The following is a 6790-nucleotide window of genomic DNA, read 5'->3' on the forward strand; positions in this document are numbered from 1 at the left end:
TTTTTTTGAAAGTATGCATGCTCATAATTTATTCAATAGTTAAGACAACCTAAAAGAATAATAATGAATGCAGTAACTGTGAATGAAAATGATAAATATTATCTAAATTTGTTCCATTTCTCTCAGAATTTTTTTTTAGATTAGTTTACAATAAAATTGAAACAAATTATTTTAGACATGATCAAAACCCTCTTCACTATTTTTAAGAAAATTCAATATTAATCTTTCTATATAAAATAAATTTTAATTAGCAATATATTTCATAGAAAAAAAAGATACCTCTGTATTATGTCACTAAAATAAACATAAATCAAGTAATTCAACTAAATGAAATTTCATTACTAAACTGCTTCACACAATTTCGGCAGATCAAACAAAGGATTTCTAAGGAAGCAGAGAAAAACTTTGATAAATGAATTTTTATAACGATTTTCTTAAAATACATACATTTTACAAACTATTTACTTTAAAATCTAACGCGTGGTATTCACAGATATTTAATAAAATTCATTAATCTTTTTAAAAATTTCATGCAATTTTTTTACATACTGCTATGAAACGTACACTAATATTATAAATCTTTAATTAATAAGAATTACCTGTAATTAAAACTTTCATGATGATGAAATAGGAAATCCCGCGCAGCCAAATACAGAAAATGGCTTCCTCTAACAATAGCTTTTGTTTAAACAACGCCAATTGCTTTGGCGAAAAAGTTTGGTCACACAATCAATATAGGGTTATAAGAAGATTGATGGATAAAAGCTAGCGTCAAGCTCACTCCGCCCAGTTACCAATTCCTAAATTGACCAAATATCACTAATGTTTAACTCCGTAGCTTTGTAATTTTAAACCAATCCAGAAAACAAGGAAACTCCTCCTGGATCAGTACTCCCAAAGGTACAATTATGAATATTAATCACTTTCATCAGTTATTATTAATAATTGCCAATGAAGGTTGGTGGGAGCTGCGTTGGCACAGGGGCTAGAGCGTTCGCCTTCCAATGAGGGGAACCGGGGTTCGATCCCGGCGATGGCAGGTCGATACGAATTCCGCTACCAGCTTGCACCGACCACAGTGCTGACGTGAAATATCATCATTAGTCGACGGATCATATGGGGTTAAAGTTCTCTAGTTGCCATTTTAACCATGCGAGGTTCTCATGGTTTTCTCTCTCCATGTAACGCAAATGCAGCTTAATTCCATCAAAAAGACCTCCACGAAGACAAAATTCTCACAATACTTGATCCAGGAGATCCTTTGACTTCTGTATTGGGTTCAAAATCGCAAAGCTTCGGCGTTGAACATTAGTAGTCGTAAACCCTAAAATTGGGTCGGCCGTTCAATAACGGTTATAAAATAAAATGAAGGTTGGTGAGCCGCGATGGCTCAGGGGATGTGCGTTAGCCTTCCAATGAGGTAAGTCGGATGCCGGTGTCGAATCCCAGCGATGGCAGGTCGATACGAATTCCGCATCTGGCTTGCACCGATAGCAACGCTGACGAGAAATATCCTCAGTGGTAGACGGATCATTAGTTAGATTCCCCTTACCATCAAGCTAACCGTGAGAGGTTCTCGGTCTGCCTTTCCATGTAACGCAAATGTGGGTTAGTACCACCAGAAAGCCCTCCTCGAAGTCAAATTTCTTCCAATATTTGATCTCGGAGTTCCCTTGTCTTCTGGATTGGGATCAAAACTACAAGGCTACGTAGTTGAACTTTCGTTGTCGTAAACCCGAAAAATTGGGTTGGCTTTTCAAGATGGTTATAAAATAAAGGTTTGTTAAGCCGTGATTGCTCAGGCGGCAGAATATTCGTCTTCCAATGAGGTAAACCGGGTTCGAATTCCAGCTACGGCTGGTCTATACAAATTCCGCATCCGGCTTGCATCGACTATAGAGTTGAAGTAAAATATTCTCTGTGGTAGACGAATCATGGGTTAGAGTCCCTTTACCGTCAGGTTAACAGTTTGTGGTTTTCCTCTCCATGCAAGGCAAATGCGGCTTAATTCAATCAAAAAGTCCTCCACAAAGGCAATTTCATACAATACTTGAACCAGGAGTTCCCTGGTCTTCTGGATAGGGCTCAAAATTGCAAGGCTACGGAGATGGACTTCAGTAGTTTTAAACCCAAAAATTGTGTTAGCTGTTCCACGACGGTTATAAAATAAAATGAAGTTTGGTTGAGTCGCTCAGGCGCTCGTCTTCCGAAGTGATGACCTGATGGTTTGAATTCCAGTGATGGCTGAATGAAACGAATTCCACACCCGGCTCACACCGACCACAGTGCTGACATAAAATATCCTCAGTGGTAGACGGATCATGGGTTAGAGTCCCATTGCTGTCAGGCTAACCATTGGAAGTTTTCCTCTCCATGTAACGTAAATGCAGGTTGGTTATATCAAAAAGTTATCAACAATTCGAATGTTCGTGCTTAAGTTGGGCATATTTAAATCTGTGATTAACTGTGCGAGTTTTATGATCAAAGATGTCTTTTAAATAGCTGCAGTAAGCATCTCCATATTTCAAAAATGTTTTTTCTTTTTGAAAAAAAATTCTTAAAAAGCACTGAATTCTTTAGGTGCAATGGAAAAAAATTATAGTAATTTCTCTTAAATAGCTTCTATTATACCCCAAAAATTCAAAACAAGTTTTCGTCAAATGCAGAGATGCCAACTGTTCCGGACCCAACAAAACAATTTAAAAAATGGTAAATAACTTCTAACTAACTAAAATTCGCATTTATTTGGCTAAACTTGTTTATTTTTTTAAATGTTTAACATGTTTCAATTATAAGAAGTAGCAAATTATATAAGCTTTTGAATTATTTAGAAATACTGGTGGATTTAAATGTAATAAATAGAATTTATTAAACCATGAATCATACAGAAAAATTCTACCAGTCAAAAATATTTATCTGCTGTCCGGAGCAAGTTTGCATCTCTGAAAATGGCATTATTATTATTATCATCATAAATCGAGTCAGGGCAATGGAATCTAACACAGTTTGTTGGGCCTAGAAAGTTTAAAATGCGAAAAAAAGTTTTTTTATTTTAAATACTTGAAAATCCTTCAAAATTGTATTTTTATCAATTCTACCCATCTATATAAAATTTAAGAGTTTGAAAGATTAAAATGTGGGTGTAAAAAGGAATAGTAAAAAATATATACATTAAAAAATAATTAAAACCAAATATTTAAAAAAAAACAATACAAATAAAATTACACTTAAATGAAGAGTTATGTGCAATAATAATAGTTACATGCAATAGACATTTTAATTATAAGATATAATTTAAAAAAAGAAAAACTTTTCAGATTAAAAAAGAAGTCAAAATAAAGGGTCATCTTCACTTTCTATTCGAAAATGAGAAATACAGTAAAGAACCCTACAGTAAAATCAAATCTTGAACAAACATCCCAAGAAATAGAAGAGGAAAGTGTTAAAGTTGTAAATAAATAAAAAAAAAAAATGAGTGGCATCCTTAACAGTTCCACTGATACTCAATCAGAACTGCTAATAAACATTAATTGGAATAAAATTTGATATCATTTTTCAAATCGATTCCCAGAAAGTGAACATTTTATGAAAAAAATGAAAATTCAAACGATGGAAGTCTTTACAATAACACCAAAAATAGTCTTGAGCTAACATCCCCCAATAAATAGAAGTGACGAGTATAATCGAATCAACAAGTGACATTTTTAATAGTTTCACAATTGAAACAGAAACATCCTACTTAATTCTTTTTTTTTCCCATTTATATTTCAAGATTGTTGCCAAAGTGAGACAGGTTGATGCAGAATTAAAAAAAAGGGAAATCCAAAGGGAATTTTGAGAAAGTAACATCTGGTTTGTGAAAACATTATTGGGTTTGGAGAGTGTAATATCAGATTTTTAGAAGGTTTAGAGAAAGAACACTAGATTTAGAGAAAGAAACAGGTTTTGAATAAGTAACATCAGGTTTGGTGGACCAAAACATTCAGTTTGGAGAAAGTAGTAGCAGGTTTTGAGAAAGTAATATCAAGTTCGGTGGAAGAAACATTAGGTTTGGAGAAAGTAACATCAGGTTTGAGTAAGAAACATCAGTTTAGGAACATCCAGAGCTATATAAATCGAGGACATTATGAAAGATCACGAAGAAGTCGCTGAAGTGAAGAGAAAGACAAGGCGAGATACTTAAAGATGAAAATTTGTTCTGCACACTCTTATAAACTATCAAGAAAAAAAATCATAGCATGAAAAAACTTCAAAATTTTTTTAAGAATAACGGTTTTTTGTGATAAAATTTGTTAATGGTCTCTGTAAAAAGAAATAAGAAAAGGATTTTTATAAAAGACGAAAAACATTTTAGCCGAGATCAGATAATTCCATATGATTATTTATGTAAGATGTGATTTCATGTTAATTCATTAATTTAATTTTTGTGACATAAATAAACTAATTAAAAATTTCCTGGTGAATAAGTTCAATTAAATATTGTTTCAGTCATTGAATTACGCACTATATTAAAATTTTCTTACAGGAATAAAACTGTTCAGTTGAACCTGCTACTTGATATACGTTGAGCTTGAGCTTAGTGCAGAATTTCACTAACTGCAGTGCATTCGTTAATTACATGTCACACATCAGTTAGTTCTGATTGTAAAATAATCTACTGTTCTTTTTTTTGGTTTTATTAACATCATTTTATTTCTTTTTCTAAATCATTGTTTCACAATAATTTTACAGATCGAGGTCATTGGATAAAAACGATGTAAATGAAATTCATTTAAATAGTAGTAAGTAAATATTTTTCTCCCACTACCATGTTTCTGGTCGTTTCCTTGGATTTTTTTTTTATGTAATAAATTTCCAGTGATTATCAGTTCTTTCAACTGTATGACCAACATAGAGCTATTTACTTTCTAGAAAACAAATTCAAATCTTGATTTAGAAATTCATTAATTTTTTTTGAATTCTTTGAAAATAGTGTATTAAAGATAAGGAATTTTTTTAAAAAAAGTTTTTCTGCGAATTTTGCAAATTTAAAAAAAATGGCAGTAACTGTATGTTAATTCTAATAAGAATATTCTTTTTTAAGACATCACTTCGAAGTTGTTTCGCGAAGCTTGGCAGTCACATGAAATGGTGCTTTTTAGCAAATAATATGCTAGTTACAACTGCCGTGCGTTTGTAAAATTGTTCTCCACGATTAAATTACGTTTTGTTGATTCTAACCTCTATGTTAATTATAAAAATGGTGCATAATGTCAATATAAAGAAAAGCCACAGTTCGGTTAAAATATAAAAAACATTATTGATCTAGTGTAATCTTTAATAAGTTACTCCACTACTACTGTGAGAAAATCTAGCCAAATTGGCAATTTTTAAGAATATTTGCCAATTTTTAAAATTCTTTGATTGCTTTAAAACTTATTATACTTCTTGCGGTAATATGGTATATAGTTTAAAATTATAGCTTAAGCTAATTAGCATCGAGTTCATGGTACTTAAATCATGGCTATTTTATTTTCCTAGGTGAAGGAGCTTTGGAAAACACCCTTATTGTTTGAAGATCTGACAGCTTAGCGAGCTGTAAAAAGGTATTCGCATAAAGGTAAAAGTATTCGCATAAAGACATATTTCCTTTAAAAAATAACATGAAGTTGCAGTCCCAAATGCGAACCATAACTTTTCACAATGACGTCCTTGAGGTGTATCAAGGTGCCCTTGTAAATATTACAAACGCTATACAATTACAGCAGCAGCTGGAATTTTTTTTTAATTGGCTAAAGAGGTAGTCTAGTAATATTTTAATAAATTATAAATAATAATAATTAAAGAATCAGAAAACAACAAATAAACATTGTAAATGTATGTATAAAAGGTCGATAAAAAATAAGCTGCATTCTTAAATGATAGTTTCCACTCTTTTATCAAAGCACGGTTCCTACTCTTTCATCAAAGCAAAAAATAAGAATTTTTATCGAAAAAATGTAAGACTTTTTTTTGAAAAAGTAAAGACCTTAAAAAAGCATATTTCAGCTTTATAATTTTTTTTCTTTAAGAATATAATATAATTTTATTTTTTTTTCCTTTTGAAATTTGAAAGTTTGCTTAAAATATAAGTTGAATGAAAATTATTTGAACAATACGCCTTTAAAAGGTATATCTTTTTTAAGGGGATGCTATCCCACAGGTGAAAGTTTTCATGGCAAACTCTGTTCCACCTTCATTGGTATTTTAAAATTGTAAGTAAAGTGAAAAGTGCATTTAGGTAAAGCTAAGTATTCCATGAAGAGTGAAATGCTGGAAAATATTTTCAAAATATCAAAATGAAAACAAACTATTTCAGGATTACTTCTCCACTACATAATCCAAAGTTATCCTGCCATAATTTGCTCGTATTTTAATATTTTTAAATTTTTTTTTCAGCAATTGAAACTTTATGATTTACCTTAGGATTACTTGAAATCACTTTTCTCTAAATCTAAAATTTCAAACATAGATAGAGAATTTGCCACGAAGGGTTTCTCTCACAGTGTAGAATACTCTTGAGGTAATTAAGAAAAGTTTTGTGATGTAGTTTCTCAAGATAAATGAAAATGAAATTTGCATTTGAAACTTAACTAAGCATGTTTCTTTGAAGTAAGTTGTACCTTATCTATCATCAATTAGAAATTGTATTCAAACCAATTTAATTTACCCGTAGTAATGCATTTATCTTAGTAAAATTTCAAAACAATCAAAACTTTCCCCAAACCTCATAATTTAATGTATGAAAGATCTTAGATAAAGAAAGTGACAA

This window comes from Parasteatoda tepidariorum, chromosome 9, assembly GCF_043381705.1.
Source record: "Parasteatoda tepidariorum isolate YZ-2023 chromosome 9, CAS_Ptep_4.0, whole genome shotgun sequence".
Lineage (NCBI taxonomy): Eukaryota > Metazoa > Arthropoda > Arachnida > Araneae > Theridiidae > Parasteatoda > Parasteatoda tepidariorum.